Source organism: Mauremys reevesii, linkage group 8 (genome assembly GCF_016161935.1).
Source record: "Mauremys reevesii isolate NIE-2019 linkage group 8, ASM1616193v1, whole genome shotgun sequence".
In the NCBI taxonomy this organism is placed as follows: domain Eukaryota; kingdom Metazoa; phylum Chordata; order Testudines; family Geoemydidae; genus Mauremys; species Mauremys reevesii.
Genome location: NC_052630.1, coordinates 49,449,403 through 49,472,794, shown reverse-complemented (window position 1 = coordinate 49,472,794; position 23,392 = coordinate 49,449,403). Strand labels below are relative to the sequence as shown.

Below are 23,392 nucleotides of genomic sequence, written 5' to 3'. Positions count from 1 at the left end.
TGTACCGGGTTACTGCAAGTCATAGATCTCACAAGAAGTGTGAGATGCTTGTCTGCATTGTATTCATTTCTCCTTTCCTTTAGAGCAATCACAGCCTACCTATGAACCCCACCATCACCATACTTCTAACATGCCCAAGGTCACCCCCTATTTATGGTAGGCGCATGGGTAGTAACAGAATGGATGGTGCACTGCATCTGCCTGTAGATGTGCGCTGCTTTAGTGTTTTCTGGGGTGCAAAAGTGGCCCATCTACTCTGCATGTTGACTTCATTATAAACCCTTTGGTGGGTTTTTGCTGTTATTTTTATAAGGCCTAGCTCAGGGTTGAGGAGAGGGGAGGAGAGGAGAGGAGAGAAGGAATCACAGGAAACAGCTTCTAGGAATCTTTAATGTCATTCTGAAGTAAGTTCATTTATGCTCCTTTTTCACTGTTATTTTTATGTACGATAATTTGTGACTCAGTTGTTATTGGTCCTAAACCAAAGAGTATTAGAGGAAGAGCAGTGAGCAGAAGAACTGGCAAGTGGCCGCAGTTCATCCTGAAGCTTGCAGAATAAATTGCAGCCCTGTGCTGTGACATCTAGTCATCCTGTTCGTGTTCCCTGGGGTTATGGATGAAGGATGGTTTGGTGGTTGAGGCAAAAGACCTCAATGTAGATTCTCTTCCCACCAGCCTCCTCTGTGATCTTGGGTGAGTCACAACATCTCTGTGAGCTGTTTCCATCAGCTCTCCCCTGGGAAACTGAACTCTTCCCTCCCTCACAGTGTTGTCGCAAGGCTTAATTCATTGACATTTGTAGAGCGCTTTCAGATCCTTGGATGAAAGGCCCCATATAAGTTCCAAACATTATGTTTTACCTCCTTATAAAGGGACACTGCCCTGGTTAAAATCTGATATTTAAAACCTCTATCCCATCCCCCCTGCCTGTTGTTACTAACAACACCTTTAATTATTAAAAGTGATTTTCAAACACTGAATTTACTCCTTAACGTTGATGCTGCTTATGTTTTGCACTTTAATCAGTTTGGCCAATGAGAACAGACCAGGCACTTTCCCCTGGTGCATCCCATGCACTAGCACGAGGCGGTTTTGTGTGGGTTCACCATACTGTAGAGGAAAGGTTACCGGGGACTATCGCTATTTGATAGTGGGCCTGAGTCTCATTTACACCAAGGCCACTTTGCACTCAATTGCAGTTTACGCTCACTTTCAGAGAGCACGTAAAGGGGCCTGAGTGGAACAGAGAATTCAGGACAGAGTCTCTTTAACAGATTCAAGGAGTGTGACTAACTCCCATCTGTTCCCATCCAGCCTGTGTCCAGTGGAGAGACAGGAGACTGAGCAGGAAATGTCATCTCCCCCTTCCCCTCTCCCCCACCCATGCCATGCATTGGAACATAAAAACCTAACTAACCCTGGGTTCAGGATTAGGTACAACCCTCAGTCCCCTAGCTGTAAGATCAAGGGGAAAGACCCCATCTGTTGCTAGTCTGGTCTGGTGGAATGGTGCTGCAGCTGCCCTGTCCTTCAAACACTCGGTTGCCTCTTCCAGTGATGTGGCACTGGTATGACCCAGCATGATAAGGGCACTAAGCCTTGCTTTCAGTCCTGAACCCAGGGGGTTTCCTGACCCTTGAGCACATGAATGGGTGAGAGGGTGGTGCTCAGCTAGTCGTAGTTCTGCACACATGTTGGACGTAGAGATGGATCCACAGCCCACTGAAGCTAGCAGAGAGTCTCCTGTGGATTTTAGCGGGCTTTGGACAAGGCCCTGAGTAAATCACCATGAACCAGAGGAGGTGTAGGGAGATCAAGGAGGAACAAGAAGGCTTCAATGAAGAACTAGACCTGGGTTGGGAGGGGAGTAGGATGGATGAGATTCTCATGAGAGGTAGAAAATCTCTTCGTCCTTAGCTATGTGCATCACTTCAGCATTCCAAAAGCCAACGAGAAGCAGCAGTTAGGACTGACAGAAGTTTAGGGAAATCCCTAGCAATTATTTGTATGAAAACTGCCCTCACCCATTGGCAGTCCACAAACAAGAGGTGACCCTACGAAATGACAAAGCAGGGTAGTTTAACGGTTAGTACTAAGTGTAGCAACTGAGCATCCTGGCTTCAATTCCCATCTGAGGCAGTGGTTCTCTGGGTAACATCAAGTAGGACAAGTCACTTGGCTTGATTGGGCTTTCGTTGTCTCCATTGTCCATTCAGGTGGAAGCATGAAACCTCACTGGAAATGCTGCTGCTCAGCACTAGCGATCCAGCAGAGGGAAAGAAAGCTGTTTCTTTGGATTGGTACCAAAAACAAAAAAAAACAATATTCTAAATCACAACTTTGCCCAATCTTATCTCCATCCCTCCATAGAAACTCAGATTGATCTTTCTTTAAGCCTAGTGTTGCTAGCAGGTATCACTTCTCCAGGAAAGGATAGTTATTCTCTCAATAGATTTCCCTACCACACACCCCTCCCTAGCTGCCTCCTAGCTGGGATGGGAGGGTCCTAACGATAGGATTCCATTATCTGACCAGAAGAACACACTGCAGGATGAAGGGCAATTTGCAATCTATCTTCTGACCCCAGCGTATCCCATGACAAGTCATTACCATAGACTTGACATGATGTTACCAACACTGCAACATGGCACAGGGTTTTGGCAATCAACACTGAAAAGGAATGGGCAGTAAGGGGCAGCCAGGGTGGGCTGAGCACTGAGCCCCTTGAGCAGGGATTGTGCCTCATTTTATCCAGACGTGGCACAAGCTAAAGTTTTTCAAACCATCTCTTGCCTACTCTGAGTTGAACCTGTTTTTTTCCTCTGGCTCTGGGTGGAAAATCCCTTCTCTCCATCCTCCCACTGTCCCTTGTAGCCAAGAAGCTCAGCAAGGGTTCCCACCTGGAGTAAGTTGCTGAGGAATCTTTGCTTCTTCCTTCCTCTTCTTCACCATCTCAGCCACCTTACATGCTGTCTACCTGCGTAGATTCCCAGCGCTGGCCTCCATGCTAATCAGAGATCACTTGCCCTCAGGACTACTGCTGCTGCCCTCCCTCACCCTCAGTCTCTGAGACTATTAGACCCCTCAAAGGAGAGATGCCTAGAACGTTACATTTCTGGTGCCTTGGGGGTATCCTGGGAACACCGAGGCAACCAATCAATAATGAATATCTGGCAAAATCTGGCCCTTTTCCTCCATGAAGTGTTGCCCACGAACAGGCTGCAATTTTTCAGAACATGCTGGCTTCTCAGTTTTGTTCAATTAACGTTTTGGATGAACAAAACTTCAGCTAATGGTTATGTGCAAACTGTGTTCAGCGCTGGTGCTATGGGATTGGTCACCTGATTAAACATGGCCTCTTTTCTTGCGCCCTCACAGGATGACCCTTTATAACTACTTCTATAGCCAAAACAAATTTGGTTTTCTCACTCAATTAGTTCTGCTTCGTAACTGAACTAATCTTGGCTTGAAAATGCACATGAAACAAACTTGGCTCCTCCAAGCGTTCATCAGAAACCTATACAAGAGGGAGCAAACTCAACTGAAGGTAAATTCTATACCAGGGGTCGGCAACCTTTCAGAAGTGGTGTGCTGAGTCTTCATTTATTCACTCTAATTTAAGGTTTTGTGTGCCAGTAATACATTTTAACATTTTTGGAAGGTCTCTTTCTATAAGTTTATAATATATAACTAAACTATTGTTGTGTGTAAAGTAAATAAGGTTTTTAAAATGTTTAAGAAGCTTTGTTTAAAATTAAATTAAAATGTGGAGGTCCCCCCTCCTCCCCCGGAGCAGTGGCCAGGACCCAGGCAGTGTGAGTGCCACTGAAGATCAGCTCGTGTGCCGCAGGTTGCCTACCCCTGTTCTATACAAATGTTGCTGAGATGGTCATGGCTTATTGTCTCCCTATTTATCCAGCTCTCGTCCTGAGGAAATCACTGAGTTCTAGGTTGGAAGTCTCTCTAGGCCTGGTCCCCCACCCAAGAAGTCCATGGAAAGACTCACTGATTTCAGTGAGCTCTGGCTCAAGCCTTTAATTCGCAGTGAGCCAGAGGCCTCCATGAAGTCAAGGGGAGGTGTTCTGCGCACAGGGCTTGCAAGATCAGACCCAGGATTTGGTTTGAAATGAATTTGAAGTGAGTGAGGTACAAAAAGGAAAACTCTCAGCAGCAGTAGTGACAGGGGAATTTGGGGTTTGCCCTGGAAAGGTCTGAGCATGCCCTCTGGCTTTTGACTCGAATGGGAGAAGAAGTCTCTTGCGTGGCAAGATTTTAATATTCTTTCCCGAGATGCTATAAGTAAGATAGGGAGGGAATGTTCTTTGTGTATAACATTCCTTTAAGCCAGGGCACTAGAGTCCTTGAGAAGAAGGCTAAACTCTCTCTGAACTCTCTCACCATGGAAGAGATGCCTGTACTTACAACAAAGTACGTGGCAGCTGTTAAACAATGAGCCCTGGTCAGTAGTGTCCTGTTCAGCAGTGCTAGGGAGGATATGAGGGGAGAGAGGAGAGGCTTTCTGAGGGGATGGACTTGTCTTCCTTTGCTCGAGCTGCTTTAGTGACTGAAGAAGTGGAAGTAGAGCTTAGCAGCTGTATCTTTTCTGGTAGCAGATGAACTTCCATAAGGACTGGAGGTTGGGTTAGGTTTGGCTAAAAGGGCTTTGAAGGCCAGATGTTTCCCCAAACCATGAGCCAGCAAAAATCAAGCTGGGAATCTCCTGAGAACAGGCTGTCTTGAGACGTCCTGCTCCTAACCAGGCCAGAAATGGTATTATTCCATGTCTAAAGGCCACAACCATGATCGGGGCCCCAATGGTTCAAGAACTTGCCTCGGGTGTATTTCAGCATTTCTGCTTCTGGTCCCATCTGCAATTGCAGAGAGGCCTGAATATTAAACATGTGGGGCCATGAGGGGACTTTTTCCTACAAAGGTTCTATTTCGGTTTGGGTCAGCTTTAAGGGAAAGTTCAGTTCCATTCCCATTTCATCTCAGCCAGTTCACTCACCCTTGCTCTGTTATTCATTCTGCAGTGGTTTAAGAAGAACCTGAAAAAATCAGGAGCTAGTGAAGGGAGAGCTGCCTTTCCAGGCTTTGCTAAAAGCACATAAATATGAGGAATCTGGTGATAAAACGAGGCCTGGTCCTCTCCCACAGGCAGGAAAATATTCATAGGATGAGCTCTGATAGTTTATCAGAGTTAATTGCTACCCAAGGAATTTGAAGAAACCTTTGCCTTTGTGCTAGTTTATAACAGCAATACCCTGAGGGTCTCAAATCACACTGCAAACATAAATGAACTAACCCTTACCTTTCCCCTCAAGCATTATTTGTCCCCAATTTAGAGCAGAGAGAACTGAGTCCCCGGAGACAAGGGGAGGGTGGAGGATGAGGAGGCTGAAGAGATTTGCTGAAGGTCACACAAGGAGCCAGATCCTCACCTACTGTAAACTGTAAATCTCCAAATTCCCTGGAACTAGGCAGTGTAACATCAGCTGAGGGCATGGCCTTGCAGGTCTGGTTTGTACTGGCTTTGTATCACCAGTTATTTCTGTGATAAATCTGACCTTCACCAATCTGGGAAGTCCATGTCTAAAGAGGTCTTTTCCGCTGAAGGTGACCACAGCCTTGTCTGGGTAAACGCCACACTACAGGGCAGCCTGTGGAGCATACTATACAGGACAGAGGTCAAGATACCCCTCAATACACATAGCCAAATGAATGACGTCTATTAGTCCTTGGTTCCCTAACACTACTGATGGCTCAGATGTCACGTCTTCACAACAGCAGTACCAGGACTGAAACACTGGTTGCTAAGGTGTGCATCAGGTCCAGATAACTAGGAATTAAAATATCAAGGAGCAGAAACTGCAACTAAGCTCACCGAAGGGCGAGGCCACCTTCTTGAGTTATCCATGGAGACACGTGAGGAAGGAACGTTCTTGTCATTTCCTTTAGCATCTCTGGTTCACCGATATCACTTCCTCTCACCCTGTAATGGAACAGGTGGCAGTGACAAATACCAGCCAGAAAATAACAAGGCCAGCAAACCAGTTATATAGCCCCTGAGGCTAGGTGAGCAAAGCAGAGTAAGAGTGGCCCATGTGGGGATATAGGAGAAGTGCAATTTATTAAATCCCAGCGGGCACGCTCGCCCTGCCCCTCTTGCCTCATCCTTCCTTCCTGTAGGTCAGCTAAAGTCAAGGTTTGTTCAGATTTCACCCCCTGCCTCCTGACAATTTTCTAGCACACCTATAGGTGCATGGGACAGCAGCAGGAGAATGGGGGCAGGTCTATTGGTCTCACTGCTTAATACATTTTCGTGGGTGTGTGTATACGCTGTACGTGAAGATATACATATACACACACATTAATACAAGCAAACAAGCTCACCAGCCTAAGTGTAGTGCAGTATGTCAGTCAGATGAGTAACCGACTCCGGACATTACCAACAAAGTGCTCATCTGTTCAGATACCCCTCCCCCACCCCCCCCCCCAGGTCCCCCTAGGAAATTTGCTCAGAGGCATTGATTCTCTGCAAGAGAGAGAGGACCACGTTCCACACACCAGGATGCTCTCCTTTCCCAGCTGAAGGCAGCGCCCCTGGAAATTCCCCCAGCTGCCCAGCATGATCTCTAAGTTCCTACAAATAAGGCAGATGCCATGGTTGGTATGGTAATAAACACTTCCCCCAGTTTGTTATGAGCCTGCCTGACAGCGCTTACTTCCTGTCCTGCCTATGAACTAGATAAGGCACTCGATGGAATTTTGGTACCACATAATCTGCTACACCCTGCTATGGAATACGGCTGCGGCACTGCTGTTTGAAAGAAAGGGGAGGGGGCAGGGAAGGTGCAGGGAGCCAGTGTCTTTCAGCACGAGTCCACAGGAACAGACCCTCCTCACTCTCCACCTGGGGAGACAAACTCTGAACCCTCCAGACTTCGGCCACCGGCGCTTTTTCAGGGGAGTGGCAACCAAAAAAAACCAAACCCCTGCCCCCTCCACCACTTTTGTACATACATTACTCTGGAATTGTGTTTATTATTTAAAAAAGGAATAAAGGAGGCAGAAAGCTCCCCCGCACGAACTGAACTAAATCTACACAACTGAAGGAGGGAGAGAAAACGTAACCGCCCTCCCCACCCTGTCATGGAAACGTGGCTGGGAGAATGGGACCTACGCTTGTTGACCATTGTTAACTAGTATTTTTAGTCCTGACTGCTCTTAGCCTATGTATAGTTCCTTTTTTTAAATGCATTTTCTATACATTAATAAAAGATTCCAAATGAGCAATTTGTGTGTCTGGTCAGTGAATGGGGAGAACCGCGAGGACAGAGACTGACAACTCCTTTCCATTTAGCCCTAACCCAGGCTCCTGATCTCTCCCCCTCTTACCCTATCCTCTGGGTCTGGCAAAGAGATTTTCTGTTCTACCTTCTCTCGCTCTCCTTGATTCACCTCTCTTTCTGCCACTTACTCCTTATGTTTCCCAGGAGACACTCTTTCTGAAGCCCTGTCTCTGCGCACACGCAGCACCAATCTAACTAGACTGGCTTGTTACCAAATTGATCTGAGCCACCCAAACCCGTTTAAGAAGCATCCACGCAAGGGACTTGCAGTGATTTAGCTCAATCGATTGAAAAACCCTTTTTTAGTACAGTCAGTGCAACTTCTGTGCAGAACAGCCTTAAGTCACTGCATCTCTGCCCCAGATGAATGGCAGCTGGATCAAGCAGGCAGTGAGTATGACCCAAATGGATCCTGTATTTAACAAAACCAAACAGCTCCACCAATTGAATGTCCTGATTCCTAAGCTCCCTCTAGTGTTCTCTAGAAAGAATTGCACTCACTCCTGGTCTGCTCAGCCAGCACTAGATGCAGCTTCCCCCTTCTCTCCCTGCTTTTCTTCTCTGCATTTTTGTCCCCACTCTCTGCCTTCCTCTGTCTAACTTACTCTTTCTTTCTTCATTTGCCTCCCTCTTACTATCTCATTCTGTGTCTTTCACTCCATTTCCCTACCCCGCCTTGTTTACACAGATGTGTTTTGTTTCAAGGTGTGCCCAATTCCACACACACCCCCACCGCGTGGGACGCCCTTGGCACTGCTCCGCACCAGCGGCAGACTTTGTTCCTGCAGACTATGCAGCACGAATCACCACATCTGGCCCTCTGAGGCCAACTCCCAAACCAATGGCATCCTCAGCTACCACAGGCCCCCATCCCAGTCTGCACCACCGCCCATGCTGTGCCTCACAAGGTGGGGGCACCCAGGTCTGAGCAGCTGCCAACCAAATGCAAAGCTGGCATGGGGGCGGGGGGTATCAAGGAATCCAAGAGAGGGCATATACATACGAAGCTCCATGACGGTGCATGTCAGAGAGCACCAACTTGAACACAGCAGCTGAGTGCTGGCTAAAAATCAGACAGCTGTTACCATTCTCCAGGGCAGGGAAGGAACAGGGCAGCTCTTCTGAACCAATGCGCAAAAGGAACAGACTCCCCGCAAGGTTGCTTATTCGTTTAAAAAAATCAGCACCACAGATCAAATCCCATGGTTGCCATGAACAGATTTCTGCAAGAGGAGGACAGTACCTGGCCTGCTAAACAGCCACAGCGGCTTGATACTGCTTTGTAAATGATCTAGGAATGTTAGGGAGCATATGGGCAGGTGCGCACACCCCCACACAGCCCTCCCTGGCAAGGAGTGCACACACAATCCTCCCCCAAACTGGTCATCCAAGGATGGGGCACTCCCTCTTGCTGGTGACTCCCAAGCCCGGGGCAACGTGGCAGTGTTGTCTGATGGTGACAATACACCATGCCGATGAGAACAGGGACAAGAAAAGAAAAGTCACTGACAGGTGTCTACCAGTCCCCCAGCTGCTGCTCCCATGGGGCTCTGGGGTTCCTGCCTCCCCACCTCAATACCACAAGTCCTGGCCTGGCTGGCAGCTCCCTGGAAGCCTAGCTCCCAAACCACCTTCTGGGACTGGATCGAGGCTCTTTTCCCACCACCATGGCTGGCGCCTGGCTGGGCTCACTGGGTACATACCTGGTGCTCCTCTTGCCCCTTCCTTGCAGCAGCAGCATTTAGCCTCAGCTGGGAAAGAGAATCCACACCAATGCAGAAACAGCAATGAGGGCTGAAGGTCTGAGGCCTCCCTTGGAGGTGCGTAGAGTATCCCTAAGATTCCCTGCACTTTGGGAGATTTCAGGAAAGCTCAGAAAATACTGTGCAAAAAAAGTGAAACTGTTCCAAGTGTTCCCTGGCACACTGGGGCAGCGTTGTGCGAGGCGCTGCACAGACACTCCAGGAATGCTAGTCCTGCACCAAAAAGAGTTGTATTTCACTGGAGCTTGACAGGGGAAGTCACATTCTATTATAATATCTGCAGATGTGCTCCAGGTCCACCAGGCCTGGAAGTCCCACAAGAGCAGGCAGTGCTACTGTCCCTGACAGTGATTAAAGCAGTGTCTTCCCAGCATTCCTGTGTGTCAGCCCCTTATAACCAGCCCCACCATTCAACCCCAGAGCATGATCTCCTGTCTCCTTACACAAAGGATACTGGGCTCCTAGGTGAGTCTCTTTTCTAAAGCCAACTCTCACAATAACCTTCGTCCTATGCAGCCATGCCACCTTGCACAGAGACTGGACAGCCAAGGGAGCACAGTACTGTGGCATCAAGCTTCCCTTGCTGTCTCTCCCAGGTTCTCTCTTCTTCCTTTCCCTGTGTCTCTCCAAGTTATTCCCTTCCTTTCTCCTTGCCTCTTCTCCCCTTTGTTTTTCAGTTTTCCCTGTAAATAAGCCCCATCTACATCTCAGCTTTTCCCTTCCTCCCTCTATTCTTCTTTCCATCCTTACCCATCAGGCCCTGTCTCCCCACCACAACCACCTCCTCACCTGGCAAGCAAACGGAGGAGCCACCAGCCTTCATACATCTTCCCTTCTCATGTTGCTAGGTCTAATTTGATTGCTGATTTAAAGGGGCAGCACCTTGTGTTATTTACTTACACATAAAGTGTCATGCTTGGCTGACCTATGAATAGAAGAACTGGACAGGAATTTTCCATTGGAATGATTTCCCGACAGAAAATGCTGTTTCTGCAAAATCAAAATTTTATTTTGATGAAAACTTGATTTTCTGTTGGGGTACATTGAAATTAAGTATTTCATTTCAGGTCAGTTCGATCCACATGGGAATATTTTTGGGAGGGAGCGTTAAAACTGATCCTAAATGTTTTGTTTTGAATCAGTTCAACAAAATATTAAAATGCATTTTTCTATCAGCTAACTGTTGGATGGGAGTTGTAATTCAAGCCCCCACTCTCTCCTGAGCTGAGCAACCTGGAGGACTATATCTCCCATAATGCAATATGGATATCCAGGTGACTCAGCTGCATTGTGCATTATGGAAGATGTAGTCTGGCCAGGGAGACGTTCTGATACTTCCCCATGGAAATGTTTCAGAATTTCCATTCTGTGAAAATTTTCAAGTTTTTGCCCCACTTTAGAATGAAAACAAATGTTGAACATTTCAGAATTTGCTGTCCAATGGAAATAACAAATCTTGCTCAACTCTGATAAACAGTAATTTCACATTGGCCAAGCAGATGTTCCACAGCCTAGGTGGGAACAGCAATTGAAGGTGAAAGTCTCTACTCTCTGCCTAATGCCTAAGAGATCTAGCCCCACACTTGGGTAGAGAAAATAACAGATAAACACACTCCCCTTCACAGTGCCCACACAGCACATGCTGCACAATCAGCAGTCAGGCTGTCCTAGGCGAGACCCCACCACATCTTAAATCAAAGCCAATCTCCTTTCCCTTCAAAGCCTGCTGGGCCAGTCCTTTGCAGCTGAAGACAAAGTGCCCTGAGCCTGCAAGTAGCATGTGCTTGAAACGTACGGATGCTGCAGCTGCAGCGTTTCTGGTGTAGGGAGCCTCACCCTTCACTTCCTGCCCAGCTACGAAGCGTTCAGTTTAGTTTATTGTCTCAAAACCACATCTCCAAAGAGGGCCTGAACAGCGATGACACATGGGGGACAGCCTGAGCTGCAGCCACAAATAGCAGTTTTAGTCCATTTATTACTAAACGTGCCCTTGACAAGAGAGGGCTTCAGCTCAGGTTAACTACCCCTCAGGTGAACTCACTCTTTTAATCCTCCTAGCAAAGAGAGGGGAGGGAGAAGTGGACAGTCCTGAAAACAACTGTCTATGAAGGGGAAGGGTGTGGATCATTTATTTTGGCTTTCCAGTTACCCTTGAAAAGAGCCCAGCCCAGCCGTGCAGAAACTGCAAGCGGCATCAGCTGCAAAGGAGAGAAAGAACTTAGCTTCTCCTATGGGGACCCTCCTCCTCCCACCAGTGCACAGCCCACCTCTCCCTCCCACAGGGGAGAAGAGGCCTGCTGCTCTGCTGTGCAGTGTCCACATTCCCAGAGGCAGCAGTTGCTCTCAGGAGATGAAGGGGGTCGGAGCTGCAAGATGTGAGCAGCTGGAGAGGTGGATTTCCGGCAGGCTCTTTAAAGTGTTATGGGCTAGTTATCTCCCCGGGAACTGCCACCAGAACATTGAACTTCTTCATGTAAGGGTCTAGGTGGCTTTGGTTTTCTCTCCCAGATGGTTTTCCCACCTCTATAATGCACCCCCAGACCTCATGACTGAACAAGAAGTGGGATCCTTAACAGTCCCATATAAAGGGAAAGAAGTGTGCCCTAATGGGATTAGGATGGAGTGCAGAGGAGCTAATTAAGCTGGGACACCACAAGATGGTGTCACCTGTCTCCTCCATGGCATACACAGAAACAGGAGGAATATTCCCTCAGAAATACCCTCCCCCACCATGACTCATTCCATGCTGGAGACGCTAAAGTTATTCCTACTCCACACGGCACCTGCTGCTGTTAAGAGCAAACGTCAGCATGGCCCCTGAGTTCACCAGCAGCAGGATCTAGCCAGTGGCACATCGTCACTGCACACCTGATCTGAACATGTCTGTAAAGCAGTGGGTAAAGCAGAGCTGGTTGGCATAATTCATTTAAGACTTCCAAAAGGCCTTTGGTTCTGCACAAGAGGCTACTAAAGAAGCTCACAACCTCCTGTGCAAGAGGCTAAACATTCTCTTGGATCCAAACCTGGCTAAGAGACAGGAAACAGAGTAGGAATGAATGGCTGATTTTCATCATGGAAAAAGGTTAACAGAGGGTGCTTCAAAGTTCTGTACTTGGTCCCATGGTGTTTAATGTATTTATTCCTGAACTGCAGTGGGTGGGGGAGCTGAGAGGAAGCACAATTTGCAGATGAAAATTTAGGTTGATCAGGACCAGAGAAAACTGTGAGGAACACAAGAGAGATCAACTGATTAGATGAATGGGAAACAAGATGGCAGCTGAAATTCAGCGTCGATAAATGCAAAGTAGTTCAGATTGGCCCTTCTCTGGAGACTGCGCTTTGATGTGGCAGGAAGGCATGTGTGCACTAAGGGCTCTGGGAGCTATACAACAGGGAGTTTTAATTCCTGGAAGGGCCACCCAAGCTAAACAAGTCAAAGGGAAGGGACCAGCTGAAAAGCACTCCGGGTTGCAGGTTGAGTGATTGACCAACAAACTTGTAAAAAAGCTGAGTTATAGAAACACAGCAAGGTAGCCATTTCGGCAAACAACGTGATAGACAGGGATGGCGGAGCCTTGTTCACACCTTAAACTATGTCAGGTAGGACAGTAAAGATTCAGAAAGCAGATTGGGGGGTGGAAATTAAACTATTCATACACCTGACAGGGTTCTAAATTACTGAACCAGCTCAGAAAAGGGGATTGGGTGTCCATGTAGACAGCTCACTAAAGACCTGAGCTCAATGTGCAGCTGTGGTCAAAAAAGCACACAAGATGTTAGGATGCATGAGGAATGCCTGGTGAATAATACAAAGCATATTATAAAGTCTTTTACATAAAAATCAATGGTGTGGTCTCATCTGGATACTATGTGCCATTCTCGCCAGTCCATCTCTAAAAGGATATTGCAGAACCGAAGGGGAGTCAATGAAGAGCAACAAGGATGATCAAGGACATGGAAAAACTCCCATGTGAACAGAGATGGAAAAGACGGGGATTGTTTACCTTGGCAAAGAAACGAATAAGAGAGGATGTCACGAAAAATCTATAAAATAATAAATGGGCTAGAAAAGAGAGCTAGTTTCTGTTCTCCCTGTCTCCTAACCCAAGAGCACAGGGACATTCAATTAAAAGAAAAGATGGAAAATTCAAAACTGACCAAAAGAAATGCCTTTTCACACCACTTGTTTTTATTTTTGTGCTAACCACAGACCTGTGACGTTGCAGGTAGTGAAATCAGCGCACAAGGCAGTGGCAGCCCCACCTTTCACGACTGAGAGCTTCCAGATGGAAAATGACACCAGAACCAAACTCCCTTTCTGCCATGTCAACCAGGGGCACTCCTGTTCTGCTCAGGACTTTCCCCTCCCCTCCACCCCCGCTCAACTGCAGGAGGAGAAGTGGGTGGAGATGTGATCTGGGTATATGCCTTGTGCTCTGGGCCTCTCCCATAAACAATTAAGAGAGAACTTGGTATTTAAAGAAGTTAAAAAGAGTTTTTAAGTGAAGTGCCAGACTGTCCCTGTGGACATTTAACCCTTTCATACAAACAATACAGCGTCCTCCCAGCCACCACGCTAGCACTTTACAACAATTCCTATGGGGGAAAGGCTGGGACTACTGACGTCAGATGCTTCCCCGCAGTGATCCCTGCAGGGATAGACCAGGACTAGCTACCTCCCAGCTAGCACTCCTCCAGCATTTGCTAGATTCCCTCCTGCTGGAAGAGGCCAAGTTGGAGAAGGGGACAGCACACTCTTTTCAGCCAGTGCTTCTCCAGCATTTCATACTTCGCCTGCTGGTGGGTTAGGCAGGGTGGGGCTTTTGTAACCATGTACACAAATTTTGCCAGAGGGCAAAGTACATCATCCTGAAACAGTATTAGCAGGGGCACATGTCCCCCAACCATCTACACCGAAGGACTGGGGCCAGGTATAGAAATGCCATGGCACGAGCCTGAACACCAACACAGCTAGACAATCTCAGCCAGCAATCCAGCATTGCCAAACTGGATCACACGCAGGCCATCTCATCCAATATCTTGTCTCCAATAGTGCCCAGTACTGGATGCTTCACAGGAAGGTGCAAGAAACCCTGCAGTGTACAATATTGGAAAAACCTTCCCAGCAGAACATTTCTTCCAAACCCTTCAGTTAGTAGCTGATTTATGCCTTGAAGCATGAGAGTTTAACACACATCTATTTATTTCATTTTTATTCTTCTAGAACAGGGGTCGGCAACCTTTCAGAAATGCTGTGCCGAGTCTTCATTTATTCACTCTGATTTAAGGTTCCGCGTGCTGGTAATACATTTTAATGTTTTAGAAGGTCTCTTTCTATAAGTCTATAATATATAACTAAACAATTGTTGTATGTAAAGTAAATAAGGTTTTTTAAAATGCTTCAGAAGCTTCATTTAAAATTAAATTAAAATGCAGAGCCCCCCGGACCGGTGGCCAGGACCTGGGCAGTGTGAGTGCCACTGAAAATCAGCTCGCATGCTGCCTTCAGCACCTGTGCCATAGGTTGCCTACCCCTGTTCTAGAACCATAGATGGTTTCATTACCCATATAAAAATCTCATCCTATTTTGAATCTACCAAGATTTTGGGTCCTGTGGCAATGAGCGCTTTAGCATAATTATGCATTGTGTGAATCGGTATTTCCATTTTGCTTTTAAGTTTCATCAGAGTAGCCCGTTGCTTATATTATGAGAATGGGTCAAAGGAAATACCTGATTTCCCTTCTCTGTGCCATTCTTTACCTTACGTAACTCTGACATGTATCGTTTTGGTTTTCCTCTCGCTAAACCCAGCAGTCCTAGTCTCATCAATTTCTCTCCAGATAGAGCTATTTTCATGCCTCTCATCATTTTCAGCATCTGTATCTGGGACCCTTTTACTATTTATTCTTGAGGTCGAGTGACCAGAACTGAACACAATGTTCCAGGTGAGTCCATCCCATTGATACATAGCATGGCATTCTAATACACTCAGTATCATTTTCTATTCCATTCTTTACATACCTTCACATTGGGATTGATTTTTGGCTATCACCAAGCAGAGGCTTTCATTAACCCACCCACAATGACACTCCGGTCTTTCTTCTCAGTAATCACTCTTCATCGAGTACTCAGCAATCAACTGCAGCAGTTATTCCTACCAAGCAGAATTCATCTCCATAGGCCATCATAGAATCATAGGACTTGAAGGGACCTTGAGAGGTCATCTACACCAGTTCCCTGCACTCATGGCAGGACTAAGTATTATCTAGACCATCCCTGACAGGTGTTTTTTAAAAGCAGGTTATACAGTCTCCAATGATGGAGATTCCACAACCTCCCTAGGTAACTTATTCCAGTGCTTCACCACCTAGCTTTTTCCTAATGTCCAACCTAAATCGACCTTGCTGCAATTTAAGTTCACTGCTTCTTGTCCTATCCTCAGAGGTTAAGAAGAACAATTTACCTTCTTCCTCCTTATAAACAACTTTTTATGTACTTGTAAAACAATTATCATGTCCCCTCTCAGTCTTCTCTTCTCCAGACTAAACACACTCAACTTTTTCAATCTTCCCTCATAGGTCGTTTTCTAGACCTTTGATCATTTTTGTTGCTCTTCTCTGGACTTTCTCCAGTTTGTGCACATCTTTCCTGAAATGTGGCACCCAGAACTGGACACAATAATCCAGTTGATGCCTAATTAGAGCAGAAGAATTACTTCTCGTGTCTTGCTTACAACACTCTTGCTGATACATCCCAGAATGTTTGCTTTGGGGGGGGGGGCGCAACAGTATTACACTATTCACTCATATTTCACTTGTGATCCACTATGACCCCTTTCCGGATTACTCCATCCTAGGCAGTCATTTCCCATTTTGTATGTGTGCAACTAATTGTTCCTTCCTAAATGGAGTATTTTGCATTTGTCCTTTTTGATTTCTTCCTATTTACTTCAGACCATTTCTCCAGTTTCTCCAGATCATTTTGAATTCTAAGCCTATCCTCCAAAGCACTTACAACCCCTCCCAGCTTGGTATCGTCTGTAAACTTTATATGTGCACTCTCTATGCCATTATCTAAATCATTGATGAAGATATTGAAAAGAACCAGACCCAGAACTTATCCTTGCAGGACCCCACTTGTTATGCCCTTCCAGCTTGACTGTGAACCACTGATTACTACTCTCTGGGAACAGTTTTCCAACCAGTTTTGCATCCATCTTATAGTAGCTCCATCTAGGCTATATTTCTCTAGTTTGTTTATGAGGAGGCCATGCAAGACAGTATCAAAAGCCCTTTCTAAAATCAAGATATACCACGTCTACCACTTCCCCCGCAGCCACGAGGCTTGTTACCCTGTCATGTCTCCCTGCAGCAGAGTTCACTTAGGGGCCAGCAGGCCTTGTGAGCAGGCCACAGCTCAACAGTCTCCAAAGTCTTGGGGGCCTAGTAAGGTAATCTGGGGGCCTGGCGGCCAACTCAGAGTTGGTCATTCTCCCTGTTCCCCTCTCCCCCCTAGTTGGACTAAGGGCCGAGGGAAGAATAAGGCGACCCAAGCCCTCTTTGTCCACTGGGTCCTGGCCCAAGGTCCAAGGGGGGGGAGAGGATGGGATTGTTTTAATCCACTCTAGCTGATACCCCAGACCATCCTCCCCTAGACCACTTCCTACCTGCTTTCCCCACCCCCCACCCCAAGTGCTCTCTTCAGTTTGGGCATGCTCACAGCCCTCGGCTTCCCTCCTTGCAGAGGGTTGCTCAAGCAGCCTCAGTGATTCAGTCCATCATGGCTTCCCAGCTCGCTTTGCAGCATCCACTGATTTCCCCCTTGTTACGGAGAAGGGTAGAGAAAAAGGGGTCAGGACCCTGGCTGCCCAGCTGGGCCTTACCCACAGTCCAGGGCCTTCCCTGGAGTCCTCTGGTCCCAGAAGTTACTACACTGGCTTCCCTCCTGTAGACAGCCTCCCCACCAGCTTGATTGCCAGAGCCCCATTCGAAGCCTTGGCTCCATCACCCCTTTCATCCTAGTGAGGGGTCTGGAAGCCCCACCACACACCCATTTACCTAGCTCTTTATTATTCATTATTATCTGTATTGCAATAACACCCAGAAGCCTGTCATGGACCAGAACAAACACAGAACAAAAAGATAGTCCCTACCCAAAAGAGCTTACAAGCGAAGTATAATAGCCAACAAGAGGAGACAGACAGACAGGAGCACTAGGAAACAACGAGGCAATCTTGGACAGCACGATAGGCGGTAGTCTCAGCACACCTGCTGCCTAACTGTTGGCTAATTTTGTGCTGAATAGCAGGCCTAGGATAGACTCGCGCGAGAGGAGCACCCACTGTCACCCTTCAGCCACACTGGGAACTAACAACTGTTGCTCTGTTTACTGTCTCTTGCTCGGTTGCTCATCCGTGATTGAACTCCACCTCTCACCCTTTGACCTCCTAGTTTCCTTAACAGCCTCCTGAGCGGGACCTTGATCAACAGCTTTTTGAAAGTCCAAATGAAGTATATCAAGCAGTTCTCCTCCAGCGAGCTGACAGACCCACCACAGAAGACCCTTTCGCTCCCCCTCCGCTGAGTTCTGTGTTTCTTTCTTTCAACAGACTCAATTTGCGTTTCACTTTCCTTCCCACTGTGGGTGGGTGCCACTGACAGCTGTAAAGATTTGCAGAAGTGACTTTAGTGCAACACACCCTGCCTGAGCCGCAGAACCACAGCTGCATCCTCTCCAGGAGAATTTCGGGGGGGACCCGTTAACAAATGAGCTGGAGAGAAGGGAAGCTAAGTAGCGCATTTCACCTGTGAAGACCAAAGGTTAAACGGTCACTAGTACATAGAGAAGCTTGGAGATCTCAGCCTGGTTCCTACTAGGAGACACCCTCCTCCCCCGCACCCCCCAGTCTGCATCACCAAGTCACTACCTAATATTAGCAGTAACTGCTGTGGATGGCACCAGCACTGTGAGGGGGCAAGGGGAGGGCTGCAGCCTCAGGCCAGCAGTCTGCTGCATAGGTCAAGGGGTAGAAGGATAGGATCCAGGGCTGGGATAGCAGGGGGTGCGGCAGGTCAGGACTAAGGTACGTTAGCAGAGCAACAGTATGTGAGGAAGTTTGATATTTTATTGGCAAAACTACCAGCTCCTCAATTTCACAAACGACCTCCTTTAAAAATACTATTCAGCATTCTCCATCCAACTGCTAGGCCAAAAGTGCAACACAAACTATATGTGCAGTGCAGAACAGGACGAAAGCAGGGGCCATCGGGGACTGTTCAATGTGATGCTCCAGGCTCAGATGCATTCGTAACAGTTCACATCTCCTCTCCCCAAATGCTCCACACTCACCCCCAAGAATTAATAAAAACCGGCGTCAGGAGAGTTAAAGGCTGAGCAACAAGGGTGGGAGCCCAGCCAGAAGAGTTGTGGATCCTGTACAAAGAGTAACTCCTGTTTATACCTAAAAGCAGTATCAGGAGCCATCAGTGAGGCTGTAATGCAGAAACCAGGTGTTCGGAGCAGCAAAAGGAAATAAACAAAACCTAATGCAGGGGAAGAGTGCATTAACCCCTGGGGAGCTGGAGCAAAGTGCATAGACTCAAGGTGGGGGACTGCAGAGCTGCTAGTAACCAGGGATGGAGTATGCCAGATCTGATAAAATGGCCCTTATGGACAAGTCCCCTATCACAGGCTCTCAAACCGTTTCAGAGCACAGGCCAGCGGCCAGATCAGCCTCCCCTCCCAGTCCCAGCCATGTTCTGGCTTGCAATCCCACCACTTCCATCTAGCAGCTATGCAGACATGTCTTACACTGGCAGGGAACAATGCAGGTGAGGGACTCATCTCTGCAGAGAGCCACATCTCATTGTCCAGCTGCACAGAGGTCTAAGGTTTGCCCTCACTAGAGTGGGTGCTGCAGTCTCTGAGCCTGCTTCTGAGGAGATGCCATCCTCATCACCTTCCTTCTCGTCCCTGGCCAGAGGCTGTGTCTGATCTTTACGAACCTATTGCAGAAGTGCTGCCTCTCTTACTGTGCAGCTGGGCCGCAGTGGAAGTGCCTTAGAGATGGGCGAAGGTTGGACCATGCCATTTATCTCTCCTTATTTGGAGGCTGGTTACAGTGTTACCATCAATGTGAATGCGAAACGACGGGCAGAGCAGTCTGCAGCTTTGTTTTAAGTTCACAGGCATGGCCTGTGTCTGCAAAACACATGGAGAGCCCCAGAGAGCGGGGACTGTATACATGCAAAGTACCTATATTATCTGTCCCATCAGTTATACTTCCATCCCCCGCTTAGTCACGGAGTGGGGGGAGGGAGAGAGAGATTGCTTTCTAACCCCTTCACTCCTGCTGGTACAAATGCCCATTCAAATAAATGAAGCATCAGAACACGCTGCCCCACACCCCTCGGGCTCCATTGGGAAGTGGGTGCCCCAGCTGTTAACAGCTGGTTTCATCCTTCAGCATTAATAAGGCTGACTGTGAGGCAATTCCTAAATTAAACGCATGACATCATCCTGCCTGGGCTTGCTCACCCCCTCAAGTTGCCCCCCTCTTTGCCCCACCTCTCTTGCCGTCTTCCGCCTGCCCCTCACCCGCTCCCTCAGAGAGCTTTGCTCTTAGGATTTCCTCAGGAAGGAATTCCTGTTCATAGCCAAAAAACAGCAAAATAAATTAGTCTTGTCAGAAAAACAACCAACTACTACCATTGCCATCTTTCCAAGTGCTGCAGCACACACAACGGGGACTTGGAGACTTTCCTAAAGACTGTTCTGTCCACTCCCGACCCTGGAGATTACAAGCCTCTGTTTCCCTAGGTCCCTAAAGCATCAAATTTATCTGACAGCACTATAGAAGAACTCTGCTTTCTTTGGACCCTTGGGCTCTGGCCCTGAAACAGACCTGCCACAGTGCTATCTAAGAAATTGCTACAGCAGGGGCTGCATTTTAATAGAGCGGGTATCATCCAACTTAGGTATGGCCCCCACCCGCTTAGTATCTGAGCACCTCACAGTCTTTAGCCACACAACACCCCTGGGAGACAGGTCAGTGATATTATCCTGTTGGACAGATGCGGAACTGAGGAACAGAGAGGGTAAAGGCCAAATTTTTAAAAGGTATTTAGGTCCCTAGCAGAATTTTCAAAAGCATTTAAGCACTTACCTCCCATTGAAATCAATGGATTGCTTTTTTAAATCCTAGTGGGCGCCTAAATCCCTTTAGGAATCTGATCCTAAGCAACTTGCCCCAGGTCACGCAGGAAGTTGGAGGAGAGTTGAATCTGGATTCCCCAAACACCACGCTAGAGCGCTAACCACTGCATCCTAGCCCCCGCTCTGCCAGTGCCTTGCTGTATGTCTATGGGAAAGTCACGCTGCCCCTCTAACATGGGGAGATCGCTCACCCCGCAGGCTGTTGAGGCCTAGTACTGGCAACGTGCTCTGAGAGCTTTGGCTGAACAGCAACTGGAGCCTCTCGAAAAACAGAGACTTTGTCGCAAACATTTTCCTGAAAAATGTGTCCCTGGCTTCCCTCGAAAAATGTGAAATCTGGGAGTTTTCCCACCAGCTCTGAATATGATCTCCCCAGTGGGCTAGTCTCCTTCGCCCTGCACCTCACGTCATAACTCCCACCACCAGCACCATTCTGGCACAGCAGCATACACACCTGCTGAGCATTGGTGGCAGCGGCCAAGAGAGAAGCAGGCCCAGTCAGTGCAAAATATTGTTATTAACATAGGCAGAGCCTGAGAGCAGTGTAAAGAAGCCTTAAAGAGATTGGAAATGCATTTTAAGGTCCCTTTATACTGCCAGAATGATGCAAAAGGGCCTGGGCATAAATGAGAATCCGGCCCAGTATGTATCACTTGCTATTACCATAGGGATAAATCCTGCATTGCCCTGGCAGGCGCAGAAGGGCCGAGAGGCAGGAGAACAGCTACGGTTCCATATAGAGGTGTGGATTTACAGCTACAGAGCTGCTTGGGGACAAGCTGCCTTCCCTCCTCCCCACCAGCCCCAATACTCTGGCCCGCTGCAGGATTTGTCCTGTACGTTATGACACTGTCAAGCATCTCAGCCTGTCCATATGCCTCTACAGCTTGCACAGAGGCTGGAGCTCAGCTGAGAGCTCAGGAGACACAGTCAGAGAAGCTGGCCTGGGAGTTCAGGACAGGAAACAAAAAAAAAACCCAAGAGAAGAAAGGAGGCAGCAGAACTGGCTGACTTGGAGCCTGTCAGTCCTAGGCTGCATGGATCTCAGCCAAGACAGAGCTCTGTGTTTATTCTTTAAGAGGCTGAACTTCTCTCCCAGGGGTCATACATCCCACTCAGCTCCCAACTTTGGAGTTTTGCTCCGGAGCAGCGGCAGGAAAGGCCTTTGCTGATGCAATAAATAAATAACTGACAGGTCTATTTTTAGCTGTCCTACAGCTGGGTGAGTTTTATTTTTAGTGTTTAACATGAAGCCCTCGAGGTGAGGGGCAGAGAAGAAGAGAAGGTGGAGGCGCCCTGGAAAAACGAGAGGCATGCAGCTCTGGGAGCCGAATTTTCCATTGCTTACTTTAATCCTAGCCAGCATCTACAAAGAGAACTCACAGCTATCCAGACAGCCAACAGAGCTTCGGGACAGGCAAACAAGGTGTGTTCCTGCCTAGAGTTTAACCTGCGGTTGGGCCTCATTTCCTCCACTCTGGCTTCTACCCAGACGTTAAAATAAAAAGCGTATTATATTTGCCCATATGTTTTTAACACTGTTTTATGTGCTGCAAGCATAAGGGACAAAATTCTCAGCTGGTAGAACTGAATGAAACTCCACTGGATTAAATGGAGCTGAATCTATTTATCCCAGCAGTAATTTTGGCCCATGGACATTATGAGCCTAGTTCTGCTCTCATATTGGTGTAAATCAGAAGCAGCTCCCTCCCATGTAAAACTGGGGGAAAAGAAGAGATTCAGACCTACGTTACTGTAGTGAGAGATGCAATGAGTCCTGGAGAGGAGTCTGAAACAACCCACAAAGTTTGGGCTTACATCTCAATATTCCCAATGGATGGGAAAGAGAGGCTGGATCTGGGATTTTACATTGGCCCATTAGAGGGATGGGAATCACACTTAAGTATGAAACAGAACCCAAAGTCTGAGGATTTTCAGACCTGTGGTTCTGTGAGCAGATCCAGGGCACATCTCTACCATTAACTAACTTCCTATACCTCACAATTATAGCCACTGCAAACATTTTGTTCCAAAATCCCAAACCATGCCAAATGCAGACCAAACCCAAGGTGTGTCAGCCTCTTGAGCGAACTTGGGCAGAGGGAAGACAGAAGAGCAGAAAAACCATCTTGAAATCCACTATGAAGATTTATCTAGGAAGAATTTAGATATTACACTGATGGGTGCTACAGAAACCCCCCAAATGTAATATCTAAGCAAAGATTAACGCATTCTTGCTGGGAGGGGTAGATTAGAGGGGAGAATTGTGGTGGATTGTGCAGTATAAAAAGGTTAAAACCTTCAGACCTGCCTGTCCCCACCCCTCATACTGCTTGGGGCAGGGGGAGAGAGACTCTGTCTCTCTTCCCACGAGCCAGACAACGGTTATGTAGAGGTCAGAATGCTCACGTGAGGTAAAAGGGCCCAACTCCTGCTCTGGGGGAAGCCTCCCCCACATACATACTTACTCTTCCCTCAAGGTTATAAAACCAAATAACTGTCTCCTGTTGCTGGAGTGACTTAGTGACTCTCCAGGGATTGGATCACTCATTTGGCCCCTCTGTCTTTGCACAGCACCTTGCCGCCTGCCCCCAGTCTGCACAGGATAACTCCTATTCCCTCAGCCTGAACTAGGCTTGCATGATAGTGAGAACACGCCAGCAGCACTCTGAACCCAGGGGTGCACGCAATATATACTACCAGCACTAGGCTCCCTGAGAGCCCCCCTGCTCAATGATTTCCACAAAGCCCAAGGAAAACGGAGAGAACATTTTGCAGAAGAACTTGGATCTAGAAAGGGGTTGGGGTTCTGACCCTCGGTCTGATGGGCCATAAGGAAGTGATGATGGCCATGGATTATGAGGTTCACCCCCTTCCGCACCCTATCTGGTTAAGGTACTTACATGGCCCCCATTATTGTAGTGTCTGAGCGCCTCACAATCTTTAGCATATTTACCTCACAACGCCCCTGCAAGGCAGGGCAGGGCTGTTGTCCCCATTGTGCAGATGAGGAACTGAGGTACAGGGAAACCAGACTTGCCTGGTCACACAGAAAAGCTGGG

The 23,392-nt window shown here is 47.7% G+C and overlaps 1 long non-coding RNA gene across 1 annotated transcript; it reads right to left on the bottom strand.

The window, feature by feature from the left end:
• Positions 1-167: 167 nt before the first annotated feature.
• On the bottom strand, positions 168-23,392 carry LOC120369914. The gene is made up of 3 exons (XR_005583495.1): positions 23,287-23,392; positions 5,885-5,992; positions 168-2,290 (listed from the first exon to the last, which is right to left on the bottom strand). It is a non-coding gene; the product is annotated as an uncharacterized LOC120369914 (long non-coding RNA).